This window comes from Suricata suricatta, chromosome 4, assembly GCF_006229205.1.
Source record: "Suricata suricatta isolate VVHF042 chromosome 4, meerkat_22Aug2017_6uvM2_HiC, whole genome shotgun sequence".
NCBI lineage: Eukaryota > Metazoa > Chordata > Mammalia > Carnivora > Herpestidae > Suricata > Suricata suricatta.
The window spans coordinates 21,448,811-21,465,883 of record NC_043703.1 but is presented as its reverse complement, the minus strand read 5'-3'; positions in this window follow the sequence as shown (position 1 = coordinate 21,465,883).

The following is a 17,073-nucleotide window of genomic DNA, read 5'->3' as shown; positions in this document are numbered from 1 at the left end:
GGGACACAGATCAAGGGAGACTACTGAATACTGAAAAGGAACCATGGACTGAAGGGGGAGGGGGAGGGAGGGAGAGGGTTATGGTCATAGTGGGGGGCACTTGTGGGGAGAAGCACTGGGTGTTATATGGAAACCAATTTGACAATAAACTATTAAAAATAATAAAATAAAATAAAATAAAATAAAATAAAACAAAAAATTTCTGTCGAAATTTCATATAGGTTTGACAACTAAGCAAAGTTGAGAGTGACATGAAAGGGAGAAATTAGAGCAGAAAAAAAGAAAGGAAAATTATTGAGGTGAATTTTTAAATTTTGTAAATCTTATAAAATTACTGTCACTTTATATAAACATTACTAAGACCCTCTCTGTGCTCAGAAGAGGCTCATACAAGTGAAATCCACAGATTCTGAGCTTTATGAGCCTCTTAGTAATTCAAATTCTGTTCATTATATACTTTTCTTAGCTTTATTTAGCTATAATTGATAAAGAAAAAATTGCACACAGTATACACATTTTGGAAATTTTCTTGATCTCTTATTAATATGGAAAACTAAGAGACCTTTTGAATTTTATATTTGACAACTAAGAAGTACAGGTTGGCCAAGATCCTCTTTAATTTAGATTATTACATGTCATTACCCACTTGCTATATTAGTGTTCTATTGCTCCCAGAACAAATTTCCATGAATGTAGTGACTTAAAACAAACTTATTATATTTCACTTCTCTAAGTCCAAGTCAAACATAAGTTTCCCTTGGCTGACATCAAGGTGTGGGCATGGCTTCATCCACCTCTTTTTATGTTAATATTTTAATGTTTTATTTTATTACTTTATTTTTATAGTTTTTTGTCAGGTCAGTGAACATGCAATATATACAGTGTACTCTTGGCTTTGGAGTAGATTTTGTGATTCATCACTTACATCAAACACCCAGTGCTCTTTCCAACAGGTACCCTCAATTCCCATCACCCATTTCCCCCACCCCCTTAACCCCTCACTCCCTTCCAGCCTCAGTTTGTTCTCTGCATTTAAAAGTCTCACATAGTTTGCCTCCCTCTCTGGTTGTAACTATATATATATTTTCTTACCTTCCCCCATAATCTTCTGTTAAGTTTCTCAACTTCTACATATGAGTGAAAACATATGTTATCTGTCTTTCTCTGACTGACTTATTTCACTTGGCATAATACCCTCCAGTTCCATCCATGTTGTTGCAAATGGAAAGATTTTATTCTTTTCCTCCTCATTGTTTTCCAGAGTGGCTGCACCAGTTTGCAAAAATGTAGATACTACCCAAAGCAATCTATGCATTCAATGCAATCCCAATCAAAATAGCACCAGCATTTTCTCAGAGCTAGAACAAACAATCCTAAAGTTTGTATGGAACCACAAAAGACCCCGAATAGCCAAAGTAATGTTGAAAAAAAAATAATGCTGGAGGCACCACAATGCCGGACTTTAGTCTCTACAACAAAGCTGTAATCATCAAGACAGTATGTTATTGACACAAAATCAGACACATAGACCAGTGGGATAGACTAGAGAACCCAGAATTTAATCCATAAATATTTGGCCAACTAATCTTCAATAAAGCAGGACATAGTATCCAATGGATAAAAGACACTCTGTTTAGCAAATGGTGCTGTGACAACTGGACAGTAGCATGCAGAATAATGAAACTGGTCTACTTTTTACACCATACACAAAAATATATTCAAAATGAATAAAAGGCCTACATGTGAGACAAGAAACCATCAAAACCCTAGAGAGAAAACAATCAACAACCTCTTGGACCTTGGCTGCAACAACTTCTTACTTGACATGTGTCCAATGGCAAGGAAAATAAAAGCACAAATGAACTCTTGGGACCTCATCAAGATAAAAAGCTTCTTCACAGCAAAGGAAACAATCAACTAAAAGGCAACCAATGGAATGAGAGAAAATATTTGGAAATGACATATCGATAAAGGGTCAGTATCCAAAATCTATAAGGACTCACTGGGGCACCTGGGTGGCTCAGTCAGTTGAGCATTCCACATCGGCTCAGGTATACATGGATCTTACATGGATCTTGCAGCCCATGAGTTCCAGCCCCACATTAGGCTCTCTGCTGACAGCTCAGAGCCTGGAGCCTACTTGGATTCTGTATCTACCTCTCTCTCTCTCTCTCAGCCCCTCCATTGATTGCACTCTGTCTCCCTCTCCCTCTCAAAATAAATAAACATTTAAAAAATTTTTTTTGAAAAAGAACTTACCAAACTCAACTCTTGGAAAACAAATAATCCAGTGAAGAAATGGGCAGAAGACATGAATAGATATTTTTCTAAAGAAGACATACAAATGGCTAACAGACACATGAAAAGATGCTCAACATCACTCATCATCAGGGAAATACAAATCAAAACTACATTGAGATACTACCTCACACTGGTCAAAGTGGCTAAAATTAACAATTCAGGCAACAACAGATTTTGGTGCAGATGTGGAGAAAGGGGAATGCTCTTGCATTTTTGGTAGGCTTCATCCCCTTTTAAAGAGTATCAGGAGAGGGGCGCCTGGGTGGCTCAGTCGGTTAAGCCTCCGGCTTCAGCTCAGGTCAGATCTCACGTTCGTGGGTTCTAGCCCCGCATCGGGCTCTGTGCTGACAGCTAGCTCAGAGCCTGGAGCCTGCTTCTGGTTCTGTGTCTCCTTCTCTCTCTGCCCCTCCCCCTCTCATGCTCTGTCTCTCTCAGTACCAAAAATAAATAAAACAAAAAAAAAAAATTAAAAAAAAAAAAGAGTATCAGGAGAATCAATTTTCTTGCTCATTCAGGTTATTCAATTCCTTGTAGTTGTAGGACCAGATTTCTGGATTCTACAGGTCTCCCACATTCCCTGACTCAGGGACTTCTTCCTCCATCCTCAGGGTTAGAGATGGTGATTTGATGCCTTTCATTTGGTATCTCTCTGGTCTAGTATTCTGACTTCCTTTCCACAGTTAAGGATCCTCTGATTAAAATAGGTTCACCTGAATAATCTAGGAGAATCATATTGAAGTCTTAACCTTTTTTGTTACTATAAAAATCATACCTAGACAATCTTTTTTGTCATGAAGGTATATATTTACAGTTTCTGGGGATTAAGGTTTGGATATCTTTGGAATGCCATTATTATCCTCTGGTATCATTTTACTCTGGAAAATCTTGAAAAATAAAGGGAAAATAATATCATGTCTGAATAGTAATATATGTCAAGCCCAGAGTAAGAAAGCTGTGAATATAAAATTTACTAATAAGTAGAAGTCAACAATCACCCTAAATTTATTCTAGGTATGTGTGCCATAATTATAACTGCCATGTAAAATTACGTGAAGCAAGAATAACTCTTTTGCAAATAAGGAAATGAAATATTTGTACTGTTTTTTAGGCATAAGAGAAAAGCAAAGAAAAAAACAAAAATTAAATAATTTTTAATTACCATGGTTGTACTCAGAGAAGATGCATTTTTAATATACCGGTATTATTTCTGAGAGTTTTTATAATGCACAAAAACAATCACGTCCAATAGGCCAGATTTTACATATTCTATACATGTTAATACACTGTAATCAGGGATGCAATCATGACTCATGGAAGTTTTAACAAGTTATTTCTGAAAAAGTGGTTTATAATACAATAAAATACAGAAACACAAACACAGAGTTCCTCAGGATCATTACAACATGAGCAGATAAAAATCTAGCAATAATTAGAACAATTAACATATTCACTGTACTAGTTTAACTTCTGTTTGATCTACCTAAAAGAGAGAGAAAATCAAATACTTGCCATAAACGAATCAAAATGGTCTTTGAATCTTAGGCTCAGTTCTGTTAAATTAGATGGTTACTGCAGAAAAAATTAAATGACTACAGAAAAAATATTTTATGCCATTTGTAGACTAGCTTTTTACAAGAAGTATATATTTTTCATAATACTTTTTTAAATGTTTATTTATTTTTGAGACAGAGAGAGAGAACGAGGGAGACAGAATCCAAGTGAGCTCTGTTCTGATAGCAGAGAGACCTATGTGGGGGTTCAACTCACAAACAGTGAGATCATGACCTGAGTCAAAATCCGACGCTTCACCAACTAAACTACACTGGTGCCTCAATAATATTCTTGACCTGACACATACATTATCCTTGGTTCTTTACTTATCAAATATCACTTCTCGTCCTTCCTCTTTGGGAGTGAAAAATAGCTATGCTTGATATTGGTGATATCATCATAAAAACGTGAACCTCAGGAACTTTAAACTCTTAAATGAAGACAAAGTTTTAATCAAGAGAATTGTTTTGATTGAATATTCTAAATAAGGATGGGCCTAAACTCAAGGTGATTAAGAAAAATAACATATAAAGAACATTTTGCTTAAAGATCTAAGCTTCTTAAAAAAGAAAAAACAAGTGGGTTACAAATTAATAAACAGACAACTATTGTATTATATGTTGACTAATCACAAGAGTTGCAGAACTATTTAGTCATTAAACATTTCATGCCAATTCAAAATTTGACCACTTCCACCAAATTGCAGTAACTTAAAATTTTCATCTGTTTTTTAATGCAAGTTAATAGGTAAGACTATTTGGTGTATACGCTCATGTGTTGTATCTATATATATTTTCAAAGGGCACAGGAAAAATTAAGGAAAAGAAAAGATTTAAGAATATTGATCGTCCTTTTCAATACTTGAAGTCTGCTCCTCTAAATTAAGAGTTGACTCATGAGGGCTCCTGGGCGGCTCAGTCGGTTAAGTGTATGACTTCAGCTCAGGTCATGACCTCACATTTTGTGAGTTTAAGCCCTGCATGGGGCTCTATGCTTACTGCTCAGAACCTGGAGCCTACTTCAGATTCTGTCTCCCTCTCTCTCTTCCCCTCCACTGCTTGCACTCTGTCTCTCTGTCTCTCTCTCTCTCTTAAAAATAATAAATAAACATTAAAAAAAGAATTTGCTCCTATGTTATAAACATGTGACAGATTCAAATGTCCCTCTCAATTAAGTTATACATACTCCCATCAGGTAATTTAATGTTCATTAGGTAGAATTATATTTTTTCAAATTTATACTAGCAGAATTATTCTCAGAATTTATTTAATGATAAAAGCCGTCCCAGTTATCAGTATGGGACCTACCATGTTTCCTGTAACCAGAGTAAAATCCAATTGACACATAGTCTATTCACTGTAATGTAAAAACCAAAAAACCAGAAAAGGAAAAATGTTTATTCCACTTTGCTCTATAAATTGATTCTTGCTTTACTGTGTCAGCATGATGATGTTGGTCTAGAGAGTGCAGTCATTTTTCATAAACAAACTTGCTAGGAGCATTATAACATTATATTATTAAGATACAGTCATCCATCCAACTATGCAAAGGACTAGGAATTGTCTTGTTACTTTTAAGATGGTACATGGCAGTATTTCCCTGAAAAGTTAAATGATGTACAATGTTAGTTTTGTAGAATCATCCTAGTTCATATTAACTTACTATCAGACAGTAAGAGAAATAGAGAATACAGGTGTTTAACATCATTTACAATATAAACATTTCATAAACTCTGTTACTGTACCATGAATGTCAAGAAAATATAGCTGAGTGATTTTGCTCAAAAACTAACTTAAGATATTGGGAATTTTTGTCCTCCATGATGCAGATACCTACACTACAATGTGTCTGTATAAGGGAAAAGAAAAATTTCCCTTTTTCTCCTATTATGTTAGATGAAGGTTAAAATGACAACATTCCTTACACACACACACACACACACACACAGAACAGTTTAGAAATCTCTATACCACAATATCTATTATTCATGTTATATCAATATTAAACAACACAGGGGCACCTGTGTGGCTCAGCCAGCTAAGTGTCAGACTTTGGCTCAAGTCATGATCTCATGGTTTGTGAGTTCAAGCCCTGCGTCAGGCTCTGTGCTGAAAAGTGCAATTAATGCTTAGGATTCTCTCTGTCCCCCTCCCTTACTCCCTCCCCCATTTGTACTTTCTCTCATAAATAAACCAATAAGCTGAAAAAATTAACACAACATTAAGTGTCACAATTATATACTCAAGGATTTTAGCAAGGCCATCCCAGAACTATATAGAGAATAAATCAACATCTAAAAGCACAATTAATTTGTCATGTTAAAAACTAAAATCATATTCCTCCTCCTCAACATATCCTCCCTTCTTCATTACAATTAGGATCCCTTACAACATTTTACATTTCTTTGACAAAGTTCTATATATCAATTCCTATAGATAATTTCATATCTATAACTAAACATATTGGAGAACAATTATGAATCCAGATCCTCAACTTATAAAAAAACATCTTGTATTTTATCCATCAGCTCAGAGCCTGGAACCTACTTCAGATTGGGTCTCCCTCTCTCTGCTCCTCCCCTCCTTGCACTCTGTCTGTCTCTCTCAAAAATAAATACATTAAAAATAAATAAAATTGGAAATAAATAAGTATTAATATATTTGGTATGGCCCTTGACTAGAGAACTTGGAGCAACAACTATCAGTTAAGTGTGATGCACTTGACTACATAAATAAATAAATAAATAAATAAAACAATGGCAGGAAGAAAAGGGCAGTGTACCCATATGTAACAAAGATGAATTTCTGTGCACCCAAATTAATTGTACATGTTTTTAAAATTATAAATAATAGATTTACAGCATGACATAATGTAACTGACCCAATGATACAGTATGTCTAATCCACTCTTCTGAATTTACAGTTGATAAAAAAAGTCATCAGAAATAACTCTTGTATAAAACATCATGAAATGTATGAACTGACCTCATCAAATTCATTAGTCACATCAATATTGCTACCCTTTGGCGAGAAATATGTCTTCATGATGCTGTTAAATTAGCTAATCCCCTTTTGTTGTTATTATCAATTTGTATTTACCAACTACATCAAGAAAAAGATTGGGCAATTTCAGATCAGAGATTTCAGTTACACATATTGTATTTCAACTAGAATTGAAAATGATAAAATTTAAAAACATAGTACAGATTCTGAAAAATCTTGTAATAATTTTCCTGCAAGGCAGAAAACATGACTCTATTTACCAAGATCACTGTGGGGCTTCTCCAGCATCAGTACATAGTGTTTGTTTATTTGATTCACCAGCATATGACAAAATAGGTATGTGCATCCACTCTCAAGAAATGCTATTAAAGTGAAAATAAAGTGATACAAAAGAGAATAAACCCCCAAAAGCTGAGATTACTGAGGGAGAGATATCAGAGGATGGAATATATTAACTTTTTTTAAATGCATAAAGCTGTTAGAAGGAAGTGAGTTTACAAAAGAAACTGAGAAAAGAAAGCATCTTTCCAAAATAGATTCAGTATCTGACTGCTCTCAAAGTGGGAGTCAGTTCTCCAGGCGGAATCCTGGAGATTTTCCAAGCATGGTATTAGCTTGGAAAGGGTCAACACTGGGGCTAACAAGAGGCTCCAGAATTAAAGCTCTAGCCATGAAATCACTGTAGTAGTCAGTTCTTGAACTCTTGTACTTTTCCCCAACGCAGACAGTGTCAGAAAGGTTAAGCCATGATAAAACCTGAGAACTAATTGGAAGCCCAAAGCAGAAATGATTCAATTGCTACTTTAAGTCAGAGGAATGGATGTGGGAGTATTCGGGTAGGGAATTGTTTCTTTTCATCGTAGCTCATCTATACCATATGATTTTTAAAAATTCTATCTAGTTGGCGGTCATTAAAAATATTAATAGCAATGTGGACTTTTAATTGTCACCTACCAGTTGTTTCTTTGGATAATTGTGTGGATTCCAATCTAACATATTATCAAAACCTGTAATAAACAGATGGTGGTTTTTGAACATGTTGAAGAAAGTTTAGCATTTAAAAAGTAATGTAAGTTGGCAAATATGTAATACTGACTATTATTATAAATATGGACTTTATAAACAGGCATTGGTATGAAGAAAAACAGAGTTAAATAAAGAAAGTTGATGTTATGTTTAAGTAAATCCTATGGATGTAACTTGTTCCAATCAGATTATAACAATGTAGCTTCAGGAATTCTTCACCAGGACAAAGAAAATCAAATACAAGAATATAACAAGAACAATTATTTTCTGGTTTTTGAGAAAGTCCATGTCTGATCAAAACATTATTGTTGAATTGGTTATTTATTATATAGTCTGTGTTAAAAGTAAAAATCACACTTAGGTTTTTAGTAACTGAATGTGCTAGCAAATTAACAATATTTATAGGTACTTCCATAAAATATCTGCAAATTATTTCCAAAAGAACTTATATCAGTAAGTTTGAGAAATATCTACGTCTCAGATTTTGCTATGTAAGCAAATCACCTCAAAATGTAGTGGCCTAAAGCAACAGCAACACAATCTTTATTATTTCTCAGAATGCATTGATTTGGCAGGGAGATTCTTTTTGTCTGCCCCAGCATGGGCACAGCTGGGTGGTCTGGAATGGCCTCAACCACGTATCTAGAAATCAGCTGAGATGACTGGGATCGTGCCTCCTCCTGGAAGCTTTGGGATGGCCAGTTCCTTTCTAAATGCATTTGCATCCTCTAGGAGGCTAACTCATTTATTTACATGTGTTCAGTTAAGAAGCAGGCAAATCCCAATGTACAAACATTTCAAGTCCCTGCTTATGTCACAATTGCTATAGATTCAGTACAAGTCACATGACTGGGACTAGACTTACTGTGGAAGCTAATCACCCAAGGCAATGAGTCAGGAAGAAGGGTGACCATAGCCATTTGTCAATCTAGCCCACCAACCAAAGGAAAAAAGGAATCTGTCTTGCTTTCATATCCTCCAGAATGCCAGCTTATCCAAATATAAATATTCTCCAAAGCAATTTTGAGAAGTTTCCCAGAATGAGGATACTCCAGTAGATGAAAGGGCTCGATTTCCTGTAGAGCACATTCCTTTCCTGTATCTTTTAAAATGAAGTCATCTATATAAGCAAAGCTGTACCAGCTTCTATTTTTGGTCAAAAACTATTAAAAAGACATTTGAAGAAACTCTAGTAGGAGCTTATCTATTTTTTCAAGTTTATTTATTTTGAAAGAGAGAGAGAGAAGAATTTGGGGAGAGGCAGAGAGAGAAAGAGAGAGAATCCCAAGCAGGCTCAGCACTCCACACTGAGCCTGACTGGGGGGGAGAGAAGGGTGAGGGAGTGGGTCTTGATCTCACAATGGTGAGATCATGACCTGAGCCAAAATCAAGAGTCTGACTGAGCCACCAGTATCTCTGTCTTTTTTTTTTCAATGTTTGTTTATTTGTTTAAGAGAGAGAGTGTGTGTGAATGTGCTAGCAGGGAAGGGGCAGAGAGAGACAGAGATACAGAGAGAGAGAGAGATAGAGAGAGAGAGAGAGAGATTATCCCAAGCAGGCTCCATGCTCAGCACAGAGCTCAACACAGGGCTCTGTCCCATGAGCCTGAGATCACAACTTAAGCCAACATCAAGAGTTGGACACTCAACAGACTGATCCACTCTAGGGCCCCATATCTGTCTTTTTAAATCAATACACGTTTGCAGAATAATATGAAAAAACTATAGAAAAATAAAGAACGAATAAATGAACAAAGATTATAAAGGCATTCATGTGCTGTGAAAATAATTTAAAAACAACCACACAACTACCAAATACTTACTGATATATTAAATGTAATTCAAGGTAATATTAAAGCTACAAAAGACAAAATATGGTGAACTGAACAGTAATTGTGTTCTTTAAAATGTTCAAATACAAATTTAAAAGTTTAACTACTTCAACTGTCAAAGCAAGCCAAGACTTATTCTTGGAATCAGCTTGAATGTCTTCTCTGTGACCTCTGTCCTATTGTTCATTCTCTGATCCTATACTGATATATATATTGTTAAGTGTACAAATTATAACTTACATACACATACATATGCAACTATTTCACAGGTCCGAATAATTGAAAGAATTCAAACTACTACACGGATTTTGCTTATTTAGGTTTTAATTTTAATGCAGAGAAACAATATGGTATAATAAGAGAGTGAAAACACAGGCAAGATAAGGGGCTTTGAGCTATGTTATTGGTTGTACAGGATATGCTTCATATCTATATTGTAAATCACCAAGATATGTGCAAAAAATCTTGGTGCACTGGGGATCCTGACCAGAGATTTCCAGAGAATTTTTACACCCTTCTGGGGCATATAGACAAACCAAAATGTGTAACTGGTTAAACCAGGGATAAGACACCATCTAAATCTTAGAAATATAAACAAGCTGGCACTGGGTGCTTTTTGGGAGGAGTTTTAAACATTAAATAGTATATTATAAATAATTGATATCTCATACTACCCTCAAACTAGCCAAGAGTTAGTACTACTATTTAGTACTTAAAAGTACTCACTACTAATTATTTCCAATGTTCAGCAGAGATCTGTGCCTGTCAGGACATGTGACCTTATCTTCTATGATGTATATTGGTTACCCTATGCTAATTACAGGTTTTGTTTTTAAATAGTCTTACTAGTTTGCACTGTACTTTTGCAAATGTATAAAAATACTTAACCTGATTTGATTGAGAAAAGATTATTATTTTAAGCATATTTATGAACAAGAAAGAATTAGGTATTAGTTGAAATTGAAAACAATAAAAAGTCTTATAAATGTTCTCAATGTCTCTAGGGAAGCATCAAATCATTAGAAATTATTCATCTTAATATGAGGTAGCCATGATAAATGACAAAAATGCTAATAGATATATAGAAGAAATAAATAGAAAAAGATACCAAAATAACGTAAATGAATTTAGACCTAACATATATGTGTGCTTATGTATGTATTTTGTGATATTTAGGAAAAATAATTGTATACATGTGTTTGCATGCAGGTATGCATATATGATTATATGTTTTATGTATTTGTATACACATCATGTTTTTATTAAAATGTTTTATTTATTTTTGAGACAGAGAGAGACAGAGCATGAGCAGGCAACAGAAGAGAGAGAGGGAGACACAGAATCTGAAGCAGGCTCCAGGCTCTGAGCTGTCAGCACAGAGCCTGATGCGGGGCTCGAACCCACAAACGTGAGATCATAACCTGAGCTGAAGTCAGAGGCTTAACCAACTGAGCCACCTAGGCACCCCACATCATTTTTAAATGTCTTGAAAAGTTAACACAACAAACTATATTCGGTGGTTATATTTGAGAAAGGGAGCAGTTTGAGGTGAGTAGGTAAGTGGAAAGTCACAATGCATAGTCTGCACACTTCATCCTGTATAAATCTGTATGATTTGTACAATATGCATTTTTATACTGTGTTTTAAATTATTTGGATGTGTTTCATGTGAATATAATTATAAGTGGCTAATTCATTGATAAAGGAGTTGAATGTAGGCAATTGTTCTTTTGTAGTGTTGATGCAAATGCATCAGCAAGAAATGAATGGACTTCTCAGGTATAATAAAACTTGAGAGAAACTTTGGACTTCATCTCAATTTTGTACTGTTTGGGTCTTTAAATGACTGAAGGAAGTTTTCTTGCACATTTAAGGTAGCTCTATCTGAACTACAGGATTGATTTTGCATGTAGGACAAGACAACTCTTTCGGAGGAGCTGCCTGAAAGAGCACACTGAAATTAAGCAGAGAAAATTGGCTGCCGATGCATTTTGCTTGGCAGGTAATCCATTTTTACACAACATTTAAACTCGTTTAACCAATTGGGCAGTTATACTCTGATTTTTAAAGCTATTCTGGGGCTCTTGGGTGGCTCAGCCAATGGAGCATCCATCTTTGGCTCATACTGTGATCTCGTGGTTCATGGGTTTGAGCCCGACATCGGGCTCTGTGCTGACAGCTTGGAGTCTGTTTTGTATTCTATGTCTCGCTTTCTCTCTGCCCCTCTCCTGCTTGTGTGCTCTCTCTCTCTCTCTCTCTCTCTCTCTCTCTCTCTCTCTCTCTCTCGTAAGCATTAAAAAATATAAAAACTATTCTGAGGAATTTCTGTATTCAATTGTCCAATTACTACATTTTCAAGACAGAATTTTAAATGAGTGATATGGTTATTCAAATAATAAGTAACTAGTCAATTTTCAAATTACTTTGAGTTTCTGTGCAAGAGATTAATATAGTTTCTCTGGTAAAATACTAACAAAGAACACGACTTATAGAAGTTTTACGATATTCCCGACATGCATAAGGGCTCTTTTTAATTCCACACTTTTACAATCCTGGGAGGTCACTGATGTTACAGTCTTTCCTGTATATAAAGACATGAATCTTAAGGAAGTTAAATAACGTGCTTTAAAACACACAGTTCATATGTTATGGAATTTGTATTTGAAACCAGTTCTACCTACTGGTACCTACCTATGGAACTACCTATTTGAAATCAGTTCCTGGGTCTGAACTCTTAGATATTGAAAAAAGGTAGACATATTTATGTTTCAAAATACTGGGAATAAAACCGTAAATATGGAAATATCTTTTAAAGGCAGACACTAATCATTCAAAAGTTTATACAGTATTACTTGACTCATGAAACTAATTAAGAGAGCAAGCTGTACTATGTTACCAAATATTGGGGTCATTTCCTATGTATCTCAATTTAATGTACATATTTAAATATAGGCATATGAGTACATTTATCTTCAAAGAAAGAAAATTTTCATTATTATTATAACTGGATTATTATTATCCTCTGGAGATTCATTCCGATCATTGCATGTATCAATGGTTTTCTCTCCTTTATTACCGAGTAGAATTTCATGGTATATCAGAGTTTATTGGCTTCGTGGTTAAATTCGCCCATGGAAAGATAGCTTGGTTGCTTCCAGGGGTGCCTGGGTGGCTCAGTTATTAAGCACTCAACTTTGGCTCAGGTCCTGGTCCGTGAATTCAAGCCCCACATTAGGCTCTGTGCGGCCAGCCCATAGCCTGGAGCCTGCTTCAGATTCTGTGTCTCTCTTTTTGTACCTCCTTTGCTGTACTCTGTTTCTCTTTCTCTCTCTCTCTCTCTCTCACTCCCCCTCTTGCTCTCCCTCTCTCTCAAAAATAAATAAACATTAAAAGATTCTTTAAAAATAGCTTTTACAGGGGTGCCTGGGTGGCTCAGTCGGTTAAGCTTCTGGCTTTGGCTCAGGTCATGATCTCACGGTTCGTGGGTTCGAGCCCTATGTCAGGTGTATGCTGCCATGTAGCTCAGGGTCTGGAGCCTATTTTGGATTCTGTGTCTCCCTCTCTCTGACCCTCCCCTTATCATGCTGTCTTTCTCTGTCTCTCAAAAATAAATAAAAAACGTAAAAAATAAAAAAAAATAGCTTTTACATACTTTAGCTATTACAAATAAGCTTTAATTTCTCTGGGATGAATATCTAAGAGTGTTTGTTACATGATTAGTATTTTTAAAGTAACAGCCTAATTGTCTCATATGGTGACTCTGATGTTTTATACTCCCAACAACAATATATGAATTTTTAGTTCACATACTTACCAGCATTTGGTGTTGTCATTAATGTTTTTGTTTTGTTTTAGCCATTCTAATAGGTGTGTAGTGATATCTTGTCATAGTTTTAATTTATATTTCATTTATGGACAAAAATGTCTAATATTTTTTCATTTTTTATCTATATATTTTTTCAAGGGAAGTATTTCTTCATTTCTTTGCATATATTCTAAATGAATTACTTGCTTTTATACTAAGTTTTGAGAGTTCTCTATGTATTGTACTTCAAATATGTGGCTTGCAAATAATTTCCCTCACTCTAATTTTTTTAGTCTCTTAATAGGATCTTTCAAAAAGTTTTTTCATTTTGATGAAATCCAGTTTCTAATTTTTTTGTCTTTCATGGATCATTTTTTTAACCATTCAGTCTAAGAACTTTATTTTTAATCCCTGGATCATAAAGATTTTCTCCCCCTATGTGTTTCCAAAGTTTTAAAGAAGTTTGTGGTTTACTCTTCAATCCATAATTCATTAAAAAAAACCTTTTTTTAATCTTCATTTATTCTTTGGGCGGGGAGGGAGAGAGAGAGAGAGAGAGAGAGAGAGAGAGAGAGAGAGAGAGAGAGAGAGAGCAGGAGAGGAGCAGAGAGGGATGGAGACACAGAATCCCAAGCAGGCTCCAGGCTCTGAGCTGTCACACAGAGCCTGACATGGGACTCAAACTCGTGAACCAGGAAATGATGACCCTGTTGGGGCTTAATTGACTGAGCCACCCAGGTGCCCTGGTCCATGATTCATTTTGAATTAAGTTTTGAATAACCTGAGAAACTTAATTAAAATGATTTTTTTAACCAATGAATATCTACCTTTTTTACAACCATTTGTTGAAAGGATATACTTCCTGCATTACATTGCCTTTGCATCTTTGTCAAAAATCAATGGGCTATGGGTATCCTGGGTGGCTCAGTCAGCTGAGCATATGACCCTTGATTGTGGATTACATCACATGTGTGGATCACACATTGTGAGATCAAGTCCCACGCTGGGTTCTGCACTGGTGTGGAGGCATGCCTGGGATTCTCCCTCTTGGTCTACCCCTCCACTGTTCACACACAAGCTCCCATGTTCTCTCTCTCTCTCTCTCTCTCTCTCTCTCTCTCTCTCTCTCCAAAATAAATAAATAAACAATCAACCAGAGCATATATCTCTGAATTCTTTTTTGCCCTATTGTTTTAATGTGTGTTTCAACCAATAACACATTTTTACTGCATATATGAATAATCTTGAAAATGGGTATAGGTGAGTTTTTGCTGTCATTTTTTTCAAAAAAATTTTATTCTACTTTTTTATCTTTCTTTTTAAATTTTAAAATAAGTTTGTCTATATCTACAAAAAACTGTGCTGGGTTTGGTTAGGAATTTCATTGAACCTATGAGCCCTTTGGGGAAGAATTGACATCTATCTTACATTGAACCTTCCCATCTGTGAATACAGAATACTTCTTTATTTATTTAGACCCTCTTTGGTGTGCTTCATCAGCACGAGCTATTTTAAGTGGTATTAAAATTTAAAAGTCAGCATCCACATGCTCCCTACTAATATAGAAATACAATTTATTTTGTATATTTATCTTGCATTTTGTGACTTTCTTTTTTTTATGTTTTTAATTTATTTCTGAGACACAGAGAGAGACAGCACGAGCAGGGGAAGCTCAGAGAGAGAGGGAGGTACAGAATCTGAGGCAGGCTCCAGGCTCTGAGCTAGCTGTCAGCACAGAGCCCAACGTGGGACTCGAACCCACAAACTGTGAGATTATGACCTGAGCCTAAGCCGGAAGCTTAACCAACTGAGTCACCCAGGCATCCCATGTGACTTTTTGAACTCACAGGTTGAATCTCAAAGTTTAGACTTGTTTGATTGGCTTGATTTGTTTGTCTTGAAATTCTTTGGACTTTTCTGTGTAGGCAATATGCCATCTGTGAAATCAGAGTTTTATTTCTTTTCCAATCTGAATATTTTTATCATTTTTTCTTGTTTTACCACACTGGATAAATTTCCAGCACTATGTTGTATAAGAGTGGTGAGAATGGACATGCTTACCTTGTACCTGATCTTAGTGGAGAAGCATTTAGTCTTTCACCACGTAGTATGATGCTAGAGGTATATTTTTTGTAGACAATTTTTTCAAGTTGAGGAAGTTTTCCTCTAATTTTACTTCTCTGTGTATTTTAACATGAGTGAGTGCTAAATTTTGTTAAATGCTACCTCAGCTGATATGATGATGGAACTGTGTTCTTTACCTCATTAATATGGCAGATTCCATTTATTACTTATTTTGCACATGTGTTTTCACTTAGGGAGTTATTCACATCACAGTGTGGTAGACACATTAATTCACGGAAACATACCTACCTAATACAACAAAATTCTAGCACCCGTAGAAACATTCTTTTATATATGTCCTTTACTATATTATTGTACTGCAGAGTGATGAGCACATTCTTTCACTAAAATAACTCTGTGCTTATTCACATGTTCAAAAGCAATTCATTTTTAACAACTTTACTAAGGTGTAATTGGTATAAAAAAGCAATATTTAAAGTATACAATTTTATGAATTTTGATATATATATATATATTATATATATATACCTGTGAAACTAGCCACACAATGGAGGTAATAAACCTACCCATCACATAAAAAGTTTTCTCTTGCCTTTTGGTATTTTTTTCTTTTTCAGTTGTGGTAAAAACACTTAACATGAGCTACACTACTTATTTTTTTCTTAATGCACAATAAATGTTAAATATGGGCACAATTTTGCACAGAAGATCTTTAGATCATTATTCATCTTGCACAGCTGAAACTTTATGCAAGTTGAATAGCAACTCCCATTTATCCCTACTCCCAGTGCCTAACAACCATATTTGCCCTTCTGCATCTATGATTTTGACTATTTTAGGTATGTCAGATGAGTGGAATCATATAGTATTTGTTCTTCTGTGACTGGCTTATTTAACTTAGCATAATATCTTCCAGATTTATCTATGTTGTCACATGGAGCAGGATCTTCTTAAAAATTGCATGATATCCATGGTTTGTAGATATCATTCATTCTTCAAGACACATTAATAAAAACAAAAATAGAAAAATGGGACCATAACAAAATAAAAAAATTTCTGCACAAGAAAATAATCATCAGAATATAAAAACAATGTATAGAAAGGGAAAATATGTACAATGTATCTAATAAAGGATTAATATCCAAAATATATAAGGAACCACAACTCAATAGCAAAAAATCCAAATAATCCAATAAAAACTGGGCAAAGGATTTTAATAGACATTTCTTTAAAGAAGACATACATGCAGCCAACATATATAAGAAGATGTTCAACATCATTGGTCACCAGGGAAATACAAATCAAAACTGCAATGAGATATCACTTTACACCAGTTAGGAAAATTCTTAGCAAAGAAAAACAAAGATAAATTTTAGCTAAAATGTGGAGAGATTGAAATACTGTTTGTGGAGATATAAAGTATTGCAACCAGTATAAAAAAAAACAGTAGGGAGTTTGCTCAAAACATTAAG